At 47.8% G+C, this 20,041-nt stretch overlaps 1 protein-coding gene and 1 long non-coding RNA gene across 2 annotated transcripts in view; both read right to left on the reverse strand.

The window, feature by feature from the left end:
* Positions 1–20,041, reverse strand: part of LOC135808883 (sushi, von Willebrand factor type A, EGF and pentraxin domain-containing protein 1-like) — a 164,147-nt gene that overhangs the window by 54,925 nt on the left and 89,181 nt on the right. The gene's annotated exons all lie outside the window — the stretch shown is intronic.
* LOC135808882 (uncharacterized) lies at positions 15,678–17,109 on the reverse strand. The gene is made up of 2 exons (XR_010552138.1): positions 16,550–17,109; positions 15,678–16,338 (listed from the first exon to the last, which is right to left on the reverse strand). It is a non-coding gene; the product is annotated as an uncharacterized LOC135808882 (long non-coding RNA).

Genomic DNA, 20,041 nt, shown 5'->3' on the forward strand with positions numbered 1-20,041 from the left:
TGGCTGACTCGCGACCTGGTTGAGTGTGTCCGGAACCGAAACAGACTGCACCGCCGTCTAATGCAAGATAGAGCAAACGAGGCACTCCAGCAGGAGCACCGAGCTGCACGTGCCAAGGCCAGAAAGCTAGATAGACAGTTGAAGAATGCTTACTTTATGGATCAATGCTATACGTCTGATCAGAGGAAACTTTGGTCCGTGATGAACACTGTCACCGGACGAAAGAAGACCCACCGAGTACCCCAGGTATCAGCTGACCAGCTGGGCGACTTCTTTGCAGATGTTGTTCATGACCCCAGTCGACCTACGCACCTACAGATGCCAGTTGGCCCTACGAAATCTGATGCCCTTACAGCCTTCCAACCTGTGTCGTTGTATGATGTCGCTAAGCGTTTGCAATGTGTGGATCCACATAAAGCTACAGGAAGTGATGGAATCCCAGGTATTGTGTTGAAACGTTGCTCGGACACCCTCTCCCCATACCTGATGAAGATCGTCAACTTATCTCTTGCGTCTGGTATAGTGCCATCAACTTTCAAACATTCTCTTATCAGCCCATTGTATAAAAATGGCGACCCACTGTCAGCTCGTAACTATCGGCCCGTCTCGCTACTGCCTATTGTTTCTCGCATACTGGAACACTTTGTCAAGAAACAGCTGACAACTTTCCTAGATGATCACTCCTTGTTACCTTCAAGTCAATTTGCATACCGAAGAAATCACTCAACAGAAGATGCTCTTATCCTTGCCTCCAACCGCTGGAAATTGGCCAAATCGGAACGAAAACACACCGGGGTAGTAATGGTAGATCTATCGAAGGCATTTGATAGAGTCCAGCATGCCAGGCTTGTGCAAGTGCTGTTTGACCTTGGCATTTGTGACACACCACTGGAATGGTTCCTCAGTTATCTCTCGGAGCGGCAGCAGTGTGTACGGGTGGAACACTCAGTTTCGCAATATGTTGGATGCTCCCGAGGAGTGCCTCAAGGCAGCGTTCTGGGCCCTCTTCTTTTTGTACTGTACACCAGTGATATGTCGTCAGTTCTACCAGGTAGTGTATGCCACCAGGAATTCGCTGATGATGTGGCTCTGGACTACTCCGACTATCAGCCTGATTTAGTGTGCTCTGTTCTCTCTAACGCTGTAACACGACTCGCTGAGTACTTGGACAACATTGGTCTGCTATTAAATGCCAGTAAAACCCAAGTTATGTTTGTGAGACCCCGTGGGTGTCTGGATGGACCATCTGAAGTGAAGTGTGGTACCACAGTGCTTGATGTTACTCCAGTCACGAAGTATCTCGGTGTCATGCTTGATGACCAACTGTCCTGGAAGCCCCAAGTGGACTTTATTGCCAGCAAGACTGCTACTACAATCGGGCAGCTCTGGCGCCATGGACGGTGCCTTTCACTCAATGCCCGCCGGGCCTGGTACATGAGTATGATCCAGTCTGTTCTCTGCTATGCCTCAAACTGTTTCTTTCCTGCTCTATCCAAACTGCTGCTACATCGACTGCTACGCATTGCTAAGTCTGGCATACGAGCCATCTTCCAACTCCCCAGAAGGACCCCCACTGCTCCCCTATTTGCCAGACTATCAATGCCTCAGCTCCACCAGCTGTACGTGCAACGTCTGCTTCTCTTCGTCTTCCGCTGCCTTCATGGCAGAGCCAGCTCACTGTTCCAATCCTACTACTCCCTCATTGCCACGGATGTGGACAGAAGTTGTGTCACGCGTGGTCAGGTCAGCCAGCTGCTCAGAGTGCCGTTCCTACCTGGTCCCTCAGGCCGTAGCTCTATCGCCTTTGTTGGCAGTACCACATGGAACTCTCTCCCTGCTGATATTCGCGCTTGCGACGTACGCCACACGTTTCAAGCATTGCTGTCTGGCTATGACCTCATCTCCCTCGTCAACTAGCTCTCCGATGTTGTGCCTACTATGTCTTCTTCACAGATTCTGCCTGAACAGATGCTCATCAATTATGTTCTTGTCCTCTATCCTAGTCCAAATCTTGCCTTGCCCATGCATGATTCTCATGAAATGCCCGTACTAAATAGTCTATAGAACAAGAATATTGTATATCATACTTCTCTCATCAACTATGATAATACCCATTTCATACCCCCCCCCTTCATAAAATTAATACCTACTGTTTTCTTTCCTTTCATTTCATCTTCTTTTCCGTTCCTTTCTTCTTCATACACATTTTAAACATTTTCATCATATTGTGAGAGCCGTGGGCCAACAGCCCCGGTGAGAAGGCAGTCTTGCCTGTTCATATGGTGAAGTAAAATAAAGAAACAACAACAACAAGCTGTGACCACACAGCTAAAATAAATGAACATGCCACGGCTAAAAAAAGTTCATTTCAAGATCGAGGTGATTCCGCCGATGGTAATCAACCGACCTCGCAACGATCGTGTATTCTTACTTCGTTGGTGGTGAAGTAGAAATCATCCAGAGCTAGCAGACGACAAGCATAGCAGGCTTTGTCCTGTTGAGAAAGTCAAAGCGTTTGTGATGAGGCGCGACCAACTTACAACCTTCCTTGAATTATTTTGGAACGATATTTTTGCGTCCATTGACATCAACGAGGACGAGGCCTTCATCTCTGCGTGAAATTTCTCAGTCCAACTGTCCTGGAACGTTACTCTAGCCTTCAGACTATCATACTGTGTAATAAGTTTTGAATGGTATAGCTTATGGAGTTGCCAGTAACAAGTGACAAGTCACTAGTCAAACTGCGACAATTTCGATGACGCGGAGGAAGTATATTTGAGGATTTCCCAAAGACGTAGTCTAAATTGAAGGGAGTTCCATTATAATGGGCGGCTGTAGGGTTGAGATCTTGGTAACATTTACTGTACGCGTCGGTTGCATGTTTTCGAGCTCTGCGGTTTTTCGCACACTTTGGATCTTTCCGGCCAACCAGTTATCTGTATCTAGCTTCTAAGAACATAGCAATCATTAATTTTGTAGTGTGAGAGTGAACGTAGCTGTGAGTAGACCATGGCTACCCAGAGCAGAACACCCAGTACGATTTCTCAACGGATGGCCCCAAAAAAACCCAACGTCACCGTTGGAGGGAGTTCAGAAGAAGAGAAGCGAGTCTGCTGACTCCTATAACCTTGGTAAGATGAACGACCTGCTTCTGGAAATCCGTAGCGAGTAGACAAACTCCAGGGAGAGCATGGAGGCCATCGTCCAGCAAATTGGTTCGAAAATGGAAGGTATCATGGCGGAAAACTTGAAGATGAAAAAGACAATCGACAGCTTGGAGAACCGTCTGTCCTCGTTTGAAGTACGGTACGGAACTCTGACCCCAGACTCCGTACAGCCCGTACAGTCTACACCAGCCTGGACTGTCATGGAACCGCCCGCAGACAAAGTCGTTGACTTCGCTGCAGTGGTGCAGGAGGAAGTCGAATTCGATTCGAAGCAGCAAAGCAGCACACCACCCAACTTGGGTGGGTCATAAATATCAAAGATAAAAGAAAGGGAAGCTTTGCGAAAACGAATGCTTCAAATTGTAGTTAGACCGCTTTGTCAAATATCCTACTGGTCTCGTCATAGTCCAGTAAGAATCGACATTCTTTTGTTCCGTTGGGACTGTAGCTTGTGCTCATTTTCGTTGCGCTTGCCTTCCCCTCTTTGGTCATTCCATAACCTTGAACCTTCCAAGTTGGAAGGCTGTCGGTTAGCGCTACGGAGATGTGTTGAAGCTAGGTGTCAGGACGTCAAATGTCTCAGTACTCTGTCAGTTTTGTGCCTAGTTGTTGCACTTTCTGACTGTATATAGTATCTGGTTACAGTGATGGAGAGTTACTCTCAACTCGTATCTATATTTCCTTCTCCTTTCTACACTTATTATTGGCTCAACATCCGAGTTTCAGATAATAATAATAATAATAATAATGAAGTTGGTTGCTCCAACGAGGAGCACACGCTTCTTGCCGAACTTGACACTTGACTGACTCACGACTGCCATCCGCAGCACACCAGGAGCACGTCGCACCTTCCGCTCGGCAAACCTGAAAGAAAGCACCACTCCCTGCTCAATACACAGTGCCTGGAGAGCAGTATATAAGTGGTGCTTTTCAGGCACAATCTTCCTCAGCCTACTCAAGCTCAACTGATGAGGGGTCAATTCCCCGAAACACTGTGTATTGAGCAGGGAGTGGTGCTTTCTTTCAGGTTTGCCGAGCGGAAGGTGCGACGTGCTCCTGGTGGGCTCCGGATGGCAGTCGTGAGTCAGTCAAGTGTCAAGTTCGGCAAGAAGCGTGTGCTCCTCGTTGGAGCAACCAACTTCATGACTATTACCGCCGAAGTCGCAACTTCTAAGTTAATAATAATAATAATAATCATCATCTTGTGCCTGTCACGGAAAATCTTGACATGAAGCTCCTGTGGGAGTTCAATATCCCAACGGATACGCAAGTGCGCCACAACCGTCCAGACCTGGTGTTGCGGTCCAGCACACAGGTGCTGCTGATGGATGTCAGTGTTCCATTGGACCAGAATGTGCCCACAAAAATCGCCGAAAAAATAACTAAGTACGCTCCCCTTTGCCAAGAGCTGCGGCGCATCTGGCATGTGGATGATGTCCGCATTGTGCCCCTGGTTGTTGGGGCGCTTGGTGGATTGACTGGTGTGTCCCTGTCACACTTTGTGTTGGCATTGGCAGGCACTCTGCGCATTGAAAGGGCTCAGCAATGTGCTATCCTGGGCACGCTGAACATCGTCAAGTCGGTTCTTGGCATTCGGCATTAGGCTCCTCGTGTTACGGGTAGAGCTAGTCCGTATAAACCTCCAATACTGCATTTGCTTTGACATCCATGAATGTGCAGCATGACGGTCCTCACAACCTGATTTTTCTCTTGCCATTTGAGTATGTCCGGCATTCATCACTTCCTCTATTTCTACAGGTCTATTCCTGGTAGTCCATTTTTGTGATTACTCTTTTTGTTGGTAGTCCATTTTTGTGATTACTCTTTTTGTATTCGAATATGTCCTGTCCTCCTCCATCTTTTTGTATTCGAATATGTCCTGGCCTCCTCCATCGTTCTGCTTATTTCTGTTCGTCTCTCAGTTTCTGCCTCGGCTTTCAATATTTTTGCTTTGGTTTTTACAATCCTTTTTGCTTCGGTCTTCATTGCGTTGGCCATTTATCTATTTTTTTCTCTCATTACCCTTGGTCTCTTTTGGCCCGGTGATGGGGTTCTTACCTCATGTCATGACAACGTGAGTGAAATAAAGCCAACTCCATAATAATAAACACAGCTCGCATCTTCCCTGAACCTGTTAGACAGGAGCAGAGTCTACGCATCTGTCAACAGTGTCAAGCCAAGTTAGTCTATCTCCTGCAGCTTGGAGAGCGCTCTCCACGGAGAGATCCGCTGCCTTCAGGTCGATATCTCTCTTCCATAATCTAGTCGTTGCGTTCGTCTTGGTCTCCGTCTTTCCGTTTCTTCTTCTATAATAAATGTCTTCCCAACTACTCGTTCCCGTTGTCCGTTGTGTCTTGGGGAGTATGACTTCTCTTTGTACCCAACACAAGGAACATACTATTTTGTGTTCCGACAATGCCAATCATGAAGCTTACGTTCGCACCGAGGTACATGGCTGGTCCAGGTACGATCGGCCTGGCAGATAGCAGACAGTGATCCTACAAGGTTGTAACCCTCGTTGCAAGCCCAGTCAACACGGTTCTGGTAGACCAGTCCCTCCAGCTCACGACTACCGAACATTGGCTTGCCTGGGTCAGCACACGTGATTGCTGTTAAACATGGCCGACAGAACAAGAACAGAAAAGCATAGAACAGGGTACAGGAGCTGTGTTCAAGCCAATGAGATGAAAGAAAACTAAATTGCATGATGTATGGGATGTACAATATTGGTTTTCAAAACACCAATCAATCTAGCAACCTGCACTTCACTCATGTCTGGACGTATGGTTGCAGACTGGCACGGAACTACTCCATTGACCGCTGGCCAAACTACAATGGGAACGTGCTAAATTGTGTTTGCACAACACAAACAGCTCTATTAAGTTGTGCTCAAGAATACCCGCTATTGATGAAGCGTAGATTGGAGAAGCAGCAATGCAGCTACTTAGCTTGGTCTCAGTTACGTACAAGCCAACAACTCAGCGGGCATCAAAGCCAATTCTTCCAGCGGCAATACTGTAACACAGAATACTTACGGACACACTGTGGTACTGGGCTGCTCCATTGTCCATTCAGCAGACACCTGACACTGGCATTCCCGACCAGTTCATAACCACTGTCACATGAGTAGCCAACACGGCTGTCATAAACAGTAGAGGTGAGAGCATGTTGGCCATTGGCAACCTGTTCTGGGTCTCCACAGTCAATCTCTGCTCAGTGGAATAGCATATAAGGCAATTCGACAGGCAGGAGGAAGCTCAATGAGAGAGCTTGAAAGCTCAGGGCCGTACGCTATGCTTTTTTGCCTAGCTCGTCATGCATGTTATTAGAACTGTTGAGTACGAAAACGATGACGACATATTCTCCAGACATTACAATGGAACAGGTTAGGATTTAACAACATTCATTAGGGAGATGGAGAGACAGAGGCCAAGATGAACAAAATGACTACATTGTCGAAGAGAGAGACAAGAGCGAGAGATCAAGTGAGAACGGCAAGATAAAGGGCCTGGGCAGCTATGGCAAATATGGGCGCGCAAGTAGCTACCCAGGCCAACGGAACAAAAGGTGACAAAAGGAGACAAAAGGTGAGTACGACGTAGTATGGGGTGCATGCTGGCCAGCTTGGAAAAGGTTGTACGGGAGGAGGTACCTAACAGAACTGATCGGCTACATCATTGTATTGCAAAAACATTTTCATCAGTTCGAATAACATGCATGATGAGCTAGGCAAAAAAAGCATAGCGTAGGGCCCTGAGCTTTCAAGCTCTCTCGCTTCTTTTTCTCATTTTTCGATCTTTTTTTTTAACGATAACGTGGGTTCGAACCTGCACTATCGCCCTCCGCTGCATGCATTCCCTCAATACACTTCGCATACATACATATTCTACCATTTTACAGGAATTAGTCTAAAAGGAGAGTGAAGAACATCCCCAAAAGCGAGCCTAATGACGCGAGGTTCATGCCCTTACTGTGTATCAAGGATCATAGCAAAAATGATGTGAAACTCGCGTGCACTAGCTGGCCAGCACAAGAGATCATTCTGGCCTATCTTGCACTACTGTTGCAGTCCTTGCGCCGATTTGTTGTTGTGGGGCAGTTCTTCTTTCTGGTCATGTTGGACGGTTGCTCAGCAAGTGACGCTTCGTGGCGGCTTCATTCGAGTTTCTGCCAGGGCAGGGATTATTCCCATGATGTCTCAGTGCTGGTAGCGTAGCGAAAAGGCATATGGAGGCGCTCCGTGTTTGCTTTCCTGCCACGCGGTTGAATTCGGCTAGTGCATGCCCGTCGGATAGTTTGAAATTTGAATAATTTCCAGTTGATTTTAGTGAATAACTTTATTCAAGACCACTTGTTAGTGCTTAGGGACATATTGTAGCAGACTATGGTGGTGGTCTACTCCAAATTTCAGGACGTAACCTCGCTGCTACTGGCCCCTAAATATGGCCTTCGTAATGGCGCCATTGGACAGGTTGAATTGATCGGTTCGTTCGGCTCAGCAATTTTCCCGTCGAAAGATGGATGGCTAGCATTGACCCCTCACTCTTGGACCTTGTTTCAGTGTGTATTTTAGTCAATTTTTGCCCACTATCCAAGTGTTAGGTATCTCCTACCATATGTTCTACAACCTTTTCCAAGCTGGCCTGCATGCACCCTCATGCTCACCTTTTGTCTCCTTTTGTCATCTTTTGTTCCGTTGATCTGGGTAGCTATTCATTCAAACTACAATAGGAACGTGCTAAAATTAATTGTGTTTGCACACAGCTCACAATTAGAATAACAAACCCTCTGGAAGTCATTTGCATTCGCTATGCTAAGCTGTGAAAAAGTAAAACATTCAATTCTCCCCCTGCAATATCTTCTCAGTCCGTGAGCGTGCATTTGCATGTCATGCTAGTCATGTAAAGACCCAGTTTATATTTGTTGTGACACTGGTATACTCCTTGATGAAGCCCCAAGGGTGAACATTAGGAGATAGTAACCGTTGTAAGATTGCAACGCAAGACCGTGGAAGTGGTATTGATTTTGAGAAGATAACTGGAAATGAAAACAAAAAATGTATGTACTTCCAAACAGAACAACTTGTAGCAGTTTATTCACCTTCACACACAGGAAGCTGTGTCCAGAGCCCTGTTCTGGACATGTTTTTAGCACATCTGATGGAAGCATTATTTCCAGCTTTCAGCTTGTATCCACCCTCACACCGGAAAGTACGTGTTGAACCTAGTGTACGGCCAGTGTTGTCAGTGTCAATCAGCATTCCATTCAGCACACGTTCAGGCTCTGGGCAATATGTAGTGATCTCTATGGAAACATAATGAAGCAAAACTGAGCATCATGTCCCAACACTCACCAACAACCTGCAAAGTAGAAGTTCGATGCTAAAATGGAAGACATAAAGCGCAGTTCACCACAGCAAACTAACACATTTGTCCATGCCCATCCGTCTTCTTCCTCAGTACTACTCTTCAGATGGTTTGCAAGGTCCATGAATTGTTCTTCTTTGATGAATTGTTACAATACATAAAACTCTCCTCCTGCATGCGCTCTAAAGCCGATCATTGCTACCCTCGGTAGCCATTACTCACACCAATAATCTCAAACAACGAAGGGGTCACGGGTAACAATAGTAGCAATGGTCGCAGTGGTCAGCTTTAGAGCGCATGGAGGAGGAGAGTGTCATGTATTTTAAAAGAAAACGCCGAATTGTACCGTTCACAGTTTTATGAATTGTACATAGACGAAATAGTTACTTCGGTTTCAACCTAGAAATGTGGCCACTCCATTCTTTTTAAAACTCGGATGTTGAGCAAAGAGTATCAAATCTATTTAAAAGAAAGAAGAAAGGATCAATACGTTACAAGTTATGACTGTCTATCTGACTGTAAAACAGAGAGATTCCTGGCTGTCCAAGAGAGTGCTCAATACCGAGAGGCAGAGCTAGTTCAAACAATAATAAGAGGACGAAAAAAGTGTTTTTACTCCGAGTTTCAAGCACTAAGCGATCATCAGTCGGAAAACAGTAATGAGTAACTCTGGATCAGTCTGCATCTGCAATTCATCATCAGCCTACTACATTTATTATACATATATTGACCTGCACTTTCCCAAAAAAGGAGTATTTTATAAACAGTATTTATTGGCCTTAGTGGTATTTTATAAACAGCATTTATTTGCTCAAAAGCCAATAAATACTGTTTATAAAATACCACTAATCCAGAAAGTGGTGGACATCACGCAACTGCATTGTAAAAAAAGGTGGTTTCAATTGGCAAACCGTTTGTCAACTGACAACCGCTCTATTTAGTTGCTATTCACTCTTGGCACATGCGCTGGATGAAAAATTCTTCTATTCCCGTAGCTCTGCAAAAGACGTTACTTCAGTAACGTCTAGCCAGGGTCCACACAGGTCAAAATAGTAGGGGGGGGGCAGGAACAAAGAATTTAAAAAACGTAACAAACTTCAAAGCCATACGCACAGGTATAGAATATCAAGAACATCGGAAGACACATCTAACCTGGTTGGGTGGGTGGGCAACTTCACCTACCACGTGGAAAACAAATACATTGTGTGCTCTATTTCGCTATGCTAAGCTGTGAAAATGTAACACATTCAATTCTCCCCTGCAATATCTTCTGAGTCCGTGAGCGTGAATTTGCATGTCATGCTAGTCATGTAAAGACCCAGTTTACATTTGTTGTGACACTGGTATACTCCCTGATGAAGCCCCAAGGGTGAACATTAGGAGATAGTAACTTGTAAAATTGCAACGTAAGACCGTGGGAGTGGTATTGATTTTGAGAAGATAACTGGAAATAAAACAAAAAATGTATGTACTTCCAAATAGAATCACTTGTAAAAGTTTATTCACCTTCGCACACAGGAAGCTGTGTCCAGAGCCCCGTTCTGACCATATCTTCAATACATGTTATGACAGCATTACTTTCAGCTCCCAGCATGTATCCATCTTGACACCGGAATGTACGTGTTGAACCTAGTATACGGCCAGTGTTGTCAGTGTCAACCATCATTCCATTCAGCACACTTTCAGGCTCTGGGCAATATGTAGTGATCTCTATGGAAATATAATGAGACAAAACTAAGCATCATGTCCCAACACTCACCAACAACCTGCAAAGTAGAAGTTCGATGCTAAAATGGAAGACATAAAGCGCAGTTCACCACAGCAAACTAACACATTCGTCCATGCCCATCCGTTCTCTTCCTCAGTACTGCTCTTCAGATGGTTTGCAAGGTCCATGAATTGTTCTCCTTTGATGAATTGTTACAATACATAAAACTCTCCTCCTGCATGCGCTCTAAAGCCGATCATTGCTACCCTCGGTAGCCATTACTCACACCAATAATCTCAAACAACAAAGGGGTCACGGGTAACAAAAGTAGCAATGGTCGCAGTGGTCAGCTTTAGAGCGCATGGAGGAGGAGAGTTTTATGTATTTTAAAAGAAAAAGACAAATTGTACCGTTCACAGTTTTATGAATTTGTTAGGTACCTCCTCCCGTACCTTTTCTAGCTGGCCTGCATGCACTTGCGTACTCACCTTTTGTTCCGTTGGCCTGGGTAGCTACTTGCGCGCCCATATTTGCCATAGCTACCCAGGCCCTTTATCTTGCCGTTCAGACTTGATCTCTCTCTCTCTTTTCTCACTCTTCAATGTAGTCGTTTCGTTCGTCTTGGTCTCTTGTCTCGTCGTCTATAATAAATGTCGTTCCCCCAACCTACCTGTTTCCATTGTAATGTCTGGATAATGTGTCGTCAGTCGTCCTGTTTCAAACTCAACATTGGCGCCCAATTATTGATCGACCCACGACCCTGAGATCATCCCATGCCCAGTCGTCCTCAACCGCCATTCGTCTCGTCTATGTCAACCTCGTCTCGCCTATGTCCATCTCGTCTCCAACCGCTTCTCGTCTATGTCAACCTCGTCTCGTCCATGTGAACCTCGTCTTCTATGTCACCCTCGTCTCGTTCAAGCCATGCAGGTCAGCTACCTTTCTCTCTTTCTTTTTTTTGTATGCGTTCCTTCTTCGTCAAATTTATTTCGTGAATTTTTTTGTAGTGTGTGTGCGCGCGGGTGTCCTTCATTTATATTAGGGGTCCGATCATGGTGAGCCACGCTCTCTTATTTATGTCGTATATTAAAGTGTAACTAGGCTCTATTAGCCGTGCAAAATACTAGTCATCAGAATACAATTCAAGTCCCTCGTCGAACTCCAATAGTTATTTTTTGTGCCATGTTTTGAAGGGGCGTTTGGGCCCGTTGTTATTGGCAATGTACACACTATAGTATGAGTAGTACAGGAACGTTGACGGTTGTAATGATCTGTGGTGCATTTTTTAGTACACACTTTTGTGAGGCCCGTGCGTTGTGTGTGTGTGTGTGTTTTTTCTCCTTCAGTCATTTTTTTCTTTCTCTCTCTCTCTCTTTTTTTTTCTCTCCGCGAGGACGCGGGATTTTTTCATGGAGGGGTGGTATGTTAGGTAGTCCCCTGGCGAAGATGGCATACCCAATGAGGTTCTCAAATGGCTTGCGCCATCTCTGTCCTATCCCTTGTGCCTGCTCTTTAACATGTCATATCGTACAGGAGTATTTCCGTCCGTCTGGAAATCTGCTGTTATCGTCCCGATCTATAAGAAAGGCCAACGCTCTCAGGCTGGCAACTACAGACCAATCTCTCTCCTTCCCGCTGTGTCCAAGGTCTGTGAACGTATTTTCTTTGAGTCTCTGTACTGCCACGTCACCCCAGCGCTTTCACCATCTCAATCCGGTTTCTGCCGTGGAGACTCCACAACTTTCCAACTAACACGTCTAGTACAAGACATCTACACCCAGCGGAACCTCAGGCGGCATGTTGGCATCGTGTTCTTTGACCTAGCGAAAGCTTTCGACACCGTCTGGCATCGTGGTCTGCTTGCAAAGCTAGAGTCCGTCTTCTTGGTACACGGTCCAGCCCAGCAATGGCTCTCATCCTATCTTTCCTGCCGCCACCAGACTGTCAGAGTATCTACCTCCCTATCAGACCCATTACTAGTCGTGTCTGGGGTACCCCAGGGGTCCATACTTGGGCCGCTCCTATTTCTACTGTACGTTAATGACTTGCCAGCCCTTGTACCAAATGTAAGTCTTTTTGCTGACGACACTGCTCTGATGTGCTCCGACAGCTCGGCAGACAACCTCACGGCCTCCATGCAGTCCGGGGTCAACGCTACAGTAACATGGATGGAAACCTGGAAACTGAAGCCTAACCTCGCCAAAACCGAGGCCATGTTCTTCTCTCCCTCGCCCCCCACTCAACTTCTGTATTTTCCTGGTCTAAATAGTACACCTATTAAAGTTGTTAACGAGCACAAGCACCTGGGCGTTATTCTCGACCGCCAACTCTCCTGGTCTCCACAAGTCCAGTCTGTGTGCAAGCGTGCGAGTGCGTCCTTAGGTATGCTACAACCCCACTGCCAACACTTGAATGATAACTGCAGAGAATTGTTCTTTAAGTCGTACATTTTGCCTATATTTGACTATTGCGATATAGCTTGGTGCGGGTTGTCTCAGACTTTACTCCACAGACTGGAGGTACATCAACGCTTGCTTCTGAAAATTCTGTTTCGAAAAGACCAAACATTTGCCTCCCTTTGTCTTTATAAACTTGCTTCCACGCACCCTCTTCTTGCCCGACATCAGCAGCATCTTTGTATCCTTGTGCAAAAAATCTTCCTAGCCCAAGTCCCGAAACATATTGCCAAGTACAACTGGTTTGTTACCACTAGACCAACACGCAATGCCTTATCACTGCCCCGAGCTAGTTCCTCTCTGTTTTTGAAATCCCCTTTCTTCTCAGCATACTCCCTTTGGTCTAACCTGCCTACTAGCATTAAGACATGCCAGGATATCAGGAAATTCACAGTCCAGCTTTCCACACTGTCTCATCCGAAGTGATCCCATGTATTATTAATGTGCCTCCCTTTCTTTTTCTCTCCCTATCTCCTTTCCCTCTCTGACAGCATCTTTCTTTTTTTTTCCCTTTTTAGCTTGCCGTGGTTGGCTATCACCTGACCTCTCATGTTTATTGGCAGTCTTCGGACGGGCCAGGAGATGTTGAATAAATAAATAAATAAATAAATAGGTACCTCCTCCCGTACCTTTTCTAGCTGGCCTGCATGCACTTGCGTACTCACCTTTTGTCTCCTTTTGTTCCGTTGGCCTGGGTAGCTACTTGCGCGCCCATATTTGCCACAGCTACCCAGGCCCTTTATCTTGCCGTTCAGACTTGATCTCTCTCTCTCTTTTCTCACTCTTCAATGTAGTCGTTTCGTTCGTCTTGGTCTCTTGTCTCGTCGTCTATAATAAATGTCGTTCCCCCAACCTACCTGTTCCCGTTGTAATGTCTGGATAATGTGTCGTCAGTCGTCCTGTTTCGAACTCAACAAATTGTTACATAGACGAAATAGTAACTTTGTTTTCAACCTAGAAATGTGGCCACTCCATTCTTTTTAAAACTCGGATGTTGAGCAAAGAGTATCAAATCTATTAAGAAAGAAGAAGAAAGGATCAATACGTTACAAGTTATGACTGTCTATCTGACTGTAAAACAGAGAGATTCCTGGCTGTCCAAGAGAGTGCTCAATACCGAGAGGCAGAGCTAGTTCAAACAATAATAAGACGATGAAAAAAGTGATTTTACTCCGAGTTTCAAGCACTAAGCGATCATCAGGCGGAAAGCAGTAATGAGTAAATCTGGATCAGTCTGCATCTGCAATTTATCATCAGCCTACTACATTTATTATACATAATTATATTGACCTGCACTTTCCCAAAAAAGGAGTATTTTATAAACAGTATTTATTGGCCTTATTAGTGGTATTTTAAAAACAGCATTTATTTGCTCAAAAGCCAATAAATACTGTTTAACACAAGCATCTGCATGCCGCACTCACACAACGAGCAACCAGTTTGGGGAATAGGAGGGTTTGTCAATTGCTTTGCCAGGCTCCGAGTGAGTGACAGCTTAGAGCTGTGTGAATGTGTGTGTATGACAGCTGGGCAGGGCCCTGCTGCGGAGGCTGAGTGAGCCGTATGGAGGCAGCCGGGTAGGGCCCGGCTGCGGAGGCTGAGTGAGCCGTATTGAGAGGCTGAGTGAGCCGAGGCTGAGTGAGACGTCTGAGTGTGAGATGCTGAATGAGCCGTATGAGGAGCCTGGTAAGCAAGGTTGACTCCCCAAAGAGAGAACCTCCTATTCACTGTTAAAGGGGAACTACACCCAAAAATCAAAACTTCATGGTCCGTAGAGTTTTGGACGCTGAGTCAAATGGTGAAGGTCCCACTTCGATCCGACCAAGCGTTCCTGAGATATCTTCGGTTTAAATTGTACTTTCGGGGGACGCGCCATGACGTCATGCGGCCGCGACACACCCCCAACACGCCCTTCTACGTCATTGAGACTTGCTTGCCTGGGCCAAGCTCAGAAGTACAGGTATTTTGGTATGTGAAAGGAATAGTTCTGACAAAGACGTCCTCACCATGAGCGATTCCGACGTATCAGACGAGCTTGAAAGCTCAGAGCCTGAGCTGAAAATGTTTGGCTTCGGGCATGAGCCGAAATTTTCAGGAAAGGATATGGCAGCGCAAGCGGTGGCTTCCATTCGGGCTGTAAATGTGGATGAAGCAGAAATTACTGCAATTGGAGAAGTCGCTCTCCATCAGCAACATCTGGCAACCGGTTGGCTGGGCTATTTCGAAATGAAGCGGCAGCCAAAGCAGCTCAGACAACCCTGACAATCCGTAAGTGTTTTCACAGTATAGTCCTACGTAATGCTCACAAATCGAATCGTTCTCTTCATATCGTAAATTGTGTGAAATTTTGTATTCGCACAGTACTCAGATCAATAGTCTCCTCACTCGTACTCCTGTACATGGAGTTTGCTGCGTAACATGGCTAGCATTATCTCCGTGCAAGTCGTGCAATGTGTATCGGTTCACTTGTGCTTTATCTCACATAAGTGGACTGCACTCAATTCGTATTGTGGCGAAATACATTCTCACCTTTTGCATTATCACTTAGTAGTCTTTACAGAATGCTGAGACGTTCTCTTGTATTTCACGTAGCTGTGTACCAACAATTACGCTGTGCACTCTAGCAGCAGCAGCAGCAGCAGCAGCAGCAGCACAGTAGCATATTGAGTGCGTTTTGCCCTACTGTGGTGTCTCATGACTGCATTACCGGAACAGCTCTGTCCTTCTTGATTATCATTCTAATATGTGTGCACATATCCGCCTGCGCCCCACACACACGCACGCACATGTGCTCACCTTGGTGGGCACATAGTATAGTAGTCAGACATGCTCACGCACGCAGACACGCAATTTCACAAGCGCGTGCGCACACGAGTGCATAAGCATACAAGTGCCTGTGCACATGCTCGTGCACGCACACATGCGCGCACTCATGCACTTGGTTGCATACCCACACATCCCTCAGGATCACTAACGGCAATGCATCTACTACTTGTCATTCCATGTCCCTCCCGCAAATGGGGAGAGAATGACATAAAGGAGAACACAGAATAGATGACGTGAATATCTTCGGAATGTTATATTACATTACACAAAAGCACACGCATGTGCACGCACACACACACACTCACGCGCATGCGCGCGCACACACACACACTCACGCGCGTGCACCCACACACACAATAATAATAATGTCTGTCTCTCACGCGCGTGCGCGCAAACACACTCACGTGCGCGCACACACACTCACGTGCGCGCACGGGCGCGCGCACGCACACACTCACGCTCGTGCGCGCACACTCACGCGCGTGCGCGCACACACACACTCACGCGCTTGCACGCATACACACAATAATAATGTCTGGCTCTCATCTGCATCCATACTGAGAAAACCCAACGAGTTCCCGAATAGGTGTACACCGTTGCTGGTATGTGGACTATCTTCTCTCCTTGAACTGCGGGTCATTGCGTGATGTAGCTTATCAGCAGTACATACTGCGTGTTCATACAGGAAAAAAACATGCCAGCTAGAGGCGCTGGCGCTGCAAACAGTCCTTCCTATAACCTTGGGGCGGTGGCAGTGGTCGTAGCTCAACAGTGAGTCACTGCGACCGATGGTACAGCCGCTCTTGATCTTCTTCCTGTAAAATCAAAATCAGCAATCGCAGACAGGTTCATCGATCGCACGCAGTATAGGCTAGGGAAACAGGAGATCTACTGCCGTCCACCTCATCAGGCCGGTTTCGGAAAGCTTCACATTTCGTAGTGATGTAGTCCAAAACAATTCTACAAATGCTTTGGAAAAGAAAGAACTACATACAGTAGCTAGTGTTTTTGAAATATTGCACTCACCTCCGCTTTTCGACTGACACTTCACAGTGTGGCGTGCGAAAAAGGACGCACCACAGTTTCATCCACCAGCGTCCGCATCGGATGAGTGCATAATATTCCTCCTGAAAATCCTCCTCTGCCAAATGGCTGGAACACACGCGAAGGATTTACATTGTAGTCCCTAAATTGTCAAGCAAATAATTATGTCGCTTGATAGCTGCTATGGTGCACTGCTCGGCCTGTGCCAAGCACAATCCTTCAGAAATTGGTGCAGGTTCATCCCAGGGGGGTTACCAGTAAGATTATAGTAGCCAACAACACAGCCAGACGCCATGATGACACAAATACCCTCTTCTTCCATGGACAAACAGAAAGAAGATGCGAAATCCCAGTGTTTCTGGATCTGGCCAAAGGATCACCAAGTCTCAATGACGTCACGGGTTTGTGACGTCACGGCACGGACCCGAAAAGGACAATTGCAAACTGATATATCTCAAGAACGCTTGGTCGGATCGAAGTGGGACCTTCACCATTCGACTCAGCGTCCAAAACTCTACGGACCATGAAGTTTTGATTTTTGGGTGTAGTTCCCCTTTAACTGTAGAGGGGGTGCCACAGATTGTGGACAATAGTAGAGTGATATTGAGTTACTGAGTGTACAGTCGGTACATTGGTGACATTCGGGTATGCTCTGGCACCCACAATAAGTGGGCTCAGTCTGTCTGATCAGCGCTTACCCAGGACCGGTGCTGCCAGCTTTCATGGCAGTTTGCATGTGGACTTCCGTCACTCGGCAGTGCAAGGCACTGCCGAAGTCTCCCCAGGAATGGACGGAAGAGCACGCACGGGAGTGGGCATGTGAGCGGCGGTAGGGTAGCACGAATGGAATCGCTTGAAATCTTGCCTGGAGAGAGCGTCAGCAAGGATGTTGGTAGTTCCAGGTATGTGACGGGCGGGTACCATAAAGTTACCCTTGGCGCAGATGAAGAAGAGCTGCCGTAGGAGTGACATCACATTAGGGCAGCGACTGGTGCCAGACTTGAGAACAGCGGTGACAGCTTCGTTGTCGGTATGGAAGCGGATACGCTTGCGACACCACTGGTGGCCCCACGTAGCACATGCAATGCAGATGGGATACAGCTCCTTGAACGTAATGCAGGGCGGAGTGTGTTGTGGTGACCAGGTGTTGGCGAACCAATGCGTGCCGTAAACTGCGCCATGCCCAATGGCGCCAGATGCGTCAGTTTCTATCAGGAAGTCGCTGGCCAGCGTCTCCTGGAGATCGAGGAAGAATGACTTGCCATTCCAGCCATCGAGTAGGTGAGACCACCAAAGAAGGTCCAGATGACATTCTGGAGAGAGACGGATGCGGTGGTAGGGCTTGGAAACGTTGCGCGTGGCATCATACAGTCGGCGCATGAATGTACGGCCCGGCGTGATGAAGCGGCTGGCAAAGTTCAGCTTGCCCAACAGCTGTTCAAGCTCCCGTAGACGGCAGGATTGGTGTTGGCGAAAGGTCAATAGTCTGGAACAGATGTCGTCAACCTTGTCCTGTGGGAGACGAGCCACTTTCTGGACGGAGTCCAGTTCGATGCCCAGGAAGGTGAGACAGGAGGTTGGGCCGACTGTCTTTTCGTCGGCAATGGGAACTCCCAGGTAGCGGAATGCGGAGAGGACTACGTTCAGACGCTGCGCACATAGCGTTGAGTTTGCAAGGCCACAGAGCCAGAAGTCGTCCAGAAGGTGCAGGAGGTGGGGAACCTGGAACAGTTCACAGCTTATCTGGCAAAGTGCGTCCGCAATGCAGTTAAACAAGTAGGGTGCGGACCTCCGCCCGAATGGCAGTACTTTGTCGTAGTAGAATTGGCCCTGCCACTGGAAACCCAACAAATGGTATGCAGTGGGTGCGACAGGGACCAGTCGAAATGCATTGCGCATGTCGAGCTTCGCCATCAAGGCACCGGGACCTTGACGTTGCAGAAGCTCAATGGCATCGTCCACTGTGACATAATGTAGGGAGAACGAATCCTTGTTTATTCCATCATTGACAGACATACGGTCAGGGTAGGACAGGTGGTGAATGAGGCGGAATTTCCCGTTGTTCTTGGGCACTACGCCGAGCGGAGAGCATACAAATGGGTGGAAAGGCTGGACAGAGAAAGGACCGGCCGATTCGTCACGTCGGACCCGGTCAGCAATTTGTTGTTGTACAAACTGGGCATGTTCAATGGCAGTTGGGAGGTTGCCAGAGATGATAGATACAGAAGCACCAGAGTGGCCAATGGGGAACCCGTGTTGCAAGCCATTAAGGATAAAGTCAGAGAGGACACGAGAAATACGAGACAAAAGAGTCATTAGGCGGGCTATGTACAGAGGCGTGGGGAGACTACTTCGCTGCGACGGGCTTGTCCGTCTGGCGGGGTCCCCGGCGACCGTCGTTGGTGCAGCGAGCGGCGGGATGACCTCAGGTTGAGCAGACGTGCAAGCGTTCACAGGGCTGGTGTTGGCATGGGCGGCCACGGCTGAAGTTGAGGCAGATCTGGCAGGTGCTGCCTGCCCCGGCCAGAAATGGCTGCGTAGGACGGCTGGTGTTGGTGCCAGCTGGAGCATGTGGCCCTGCGAAATACTGTGGGCAACGGTCAAGGCTGTGGTGCGTTGTGCAGCGCGGACATGATGGTCGGGGTGCCCGGATCAGGTGCAGGCTCCAGAGGCTTTGGTCGATTGCGTCCCAACGAGCCGAGGTTGTTGCCACCGCTGCACGGAAGGCACGGTCATACCCCAGTACAGCTGGGGTCGCAAACTGCTGGTTGGCAGTACAGATAATGTGCTGGTACGTCACCAGCTCCAGTGCTCGGAATGGCACATGTTTCAGTGCGCAGGCCATGTAGATTGTGTAGGCTTCCAGCCAGGCAGTGAAGTCGACAATGGAGCGCTTCTTAGTCACACATAAATTGAGGGACACACGCCGGCCCTCTCCGTTGGCGGTACTGAGCTCCAAGGGCTCGGACCCTGCGCCCACATTCTCCGGGAGGAGATCCTCCAGCTCAATATATTCGCCGCCTGTGATTTTGTCAAGCAACTTACGCGGGACCGTGGGAACAATAGAGCTGGACTCACGAGTGTTCGCCATGGGCGCTACGATCGGAGGCAGCGCGGGTTGCATGAGGGAAATGTCCATGGGGCCGGAGTCGACCTGCGGCGGGTGATGGGTGACGGTGTTGGACGCGGTTTGGACCACATCTGCCACTGAGGGGACCGCCGCCTGAGCATGGCCGTCCGGATCCTGGCGAGCTGAAATTCGCTCCTCAAGGCGCTCGACTCGAGCCAGCAGGGGGTGCAGGGCCGTCGACACGGCCGCCGTAACGGAACGTGGATTTAGGCCAGTTGTGAGTAGGCTGGCCGGCTGGGGAACGGCGGACGGGATATCGTCCTGCTCCGCACGGGCATTGCCGGAACGATCGGCCGCATGGTTCGCAGGGGCTCGATTTGGAGTGTCAGCATACGGGGACGACG

The sequence above is a fragment of the Sycon ciliatum genome, chromosome 2, assembly GCF_964019385.1.
Source record: "Sycon ciliatum chromosome 2, ocSycCili1.1, whole genome shotgun sequence".
Lineage (NCBI taxonomy): Eukaryota > Metazoa > Porifera > Calcarea > Leucosolenida > Sycettidae > Sycon > Sycon ciliatum.